General features: G+C 42.9%; 1 non-coding gene across 1 annotated transcript; it reads right to left on the reverse strand.

Annotated features, from left to right (window-relative positions):
• Positions 1 to 428: 428 nt before the first annotated feature.
• On the reverse strand, positions 429 to 535 carry LOC142442006 (U6 spliceosomal RNA). Its single transcript, XR_012783276.1, has one exon. It is a non-coding gene; the product is annotated as a U6 spliceosomal RNA (small nuclear RNA).
• Between the last annotated feature and the right edge of the window lie 957 nt (positions 536 to 1,492).

Genomic DNA, 1,492 nt, shown 5'->3' on the forward strand with positions numbered 1-1,492 from the left:
GGTCACTTTCAAGGTAAGATTATCAAAGACTACATCTTCTTGGGATCTCTCTCTCTCTCTTCTCTTACTCTAGGGGGAGAGGGGAAGAAGAAAAGCTGATATATTCCCAAGATGTCATAAGAGAAGAGACCCATCTAGCAAAGAACTGAAACCTGCCCATCTGACCTAAGCGAACACACTACTTGAGACTAGAGGACGGATCTTCAGTCAACAACTTCTGAGAGACCTGCCGTCGGTATCGCACAGCTTGGCCACTCCTAGATACTTAAAAGCTGCATGAGATGATCTGTGTGTGTTGTTTTACATTATGAATTTTAGGAGCTTTTTTGGGTAATTTATCAAGTGACAACTAATATAGAGGGAACTTCAGCCTTTTACATGATTGGATGCCTTACAAAGTGGCTTTAAAATGTTTATGGAGAAATCCCATTATTTTTCAATCCCATTTACGAATTTTCATGTCATCCTTGCCTAGGGTCCATACTAATCTTCTCTGAGTTGTTCCAATTTTAGTATATGTGAGGCCAAAGCGAGCAGCCCCCCTGCCCCCATGAACTTTGTAAAACCTCATTCTACAGAGAGAGATATGTCACATGGGGTAGCAGTAGCTGGGGAGTGCAAAGGGTTATAGAGAAAATAATTTTAAAGGGGATATGATCATCATTCAGTAGTGTGGTTCAATCATATTGTCCATTCTTCTAAGCAGGCTTGCATAATCTGCCTCTCCTGGTAGTCTGGCACAGACACCTGACCGACTGTGGTCAATGAAGTATGTTATCTCACTGAGATGCATGTCACCTCTAGGGCACAACCATTAGAAATGGGTTTATGATATCCCAGCTCCTTTGCCATAGTGACTGGGGATTTTGCGGATGGTGGCTGTTGTCCAGTGCCCTTGAGTCGGTTCTGACCCATAGTCCTTATGCAAAACAGAACAAAACTGTGCCAGCTCCTCCTGCACCATCCTCACGATGTAGCCCAAGGTTGAAGTCAAGGTGTCTACCCTAAAGAGACGTCCTCTTCTTCCTGCTCCTCTACCAAACATGAAGCCCTTCTCCAAGATTGGTCTCTCCTGACAGCATGTCCAAATATGTAAGACAAAGTCTTGCCATCCGCGTCTCTAAGGAGCATTCTGGTCTGACTTTCTACACAGATCGGTTTATCCTTTCAGCAGTCATGGTGCTTTCAATATTCTTCTTGAGCACAATTCAAACACATTGATTCTTCTTTGTTCTTCGTTAGTCCATGTCCAACTTTCACAGGTTTTTGAGGTCTATGAAAATACCATGCCTTGGGTCAGGTACACCTTAGTGCTCAAAGTAACATCCTTGCTTTTCAATACTCTAAAAAGCAGTGGTTCTCAACCTTCCTGATACCGTGACCTTTCACACAGCTCCTCATGTTGTGGTGACCCCCAAACTATAAAATTATTTTCATTGCTACTTCATCACTGTAATTTTGTTACTGTTATGAATTGAGCGACCCCTGTGAA

This window comes from Tenrec ecaudatus, chromosome 2 (genome assembly GCF_050624435.1).
Source record: "Tenrec ecaudatus isolate mTenEca1 chromosome 2, mTenEca1.hap1, whole genome shotgun sequence".
In the NCBI taxonomy this organism is placed as follows: Eukaryota; Metazoa; Chordata; class Mammalia; order Afrosoricida; family Tenrecidae; genus Tenrec; species Tenrec ecaudatus.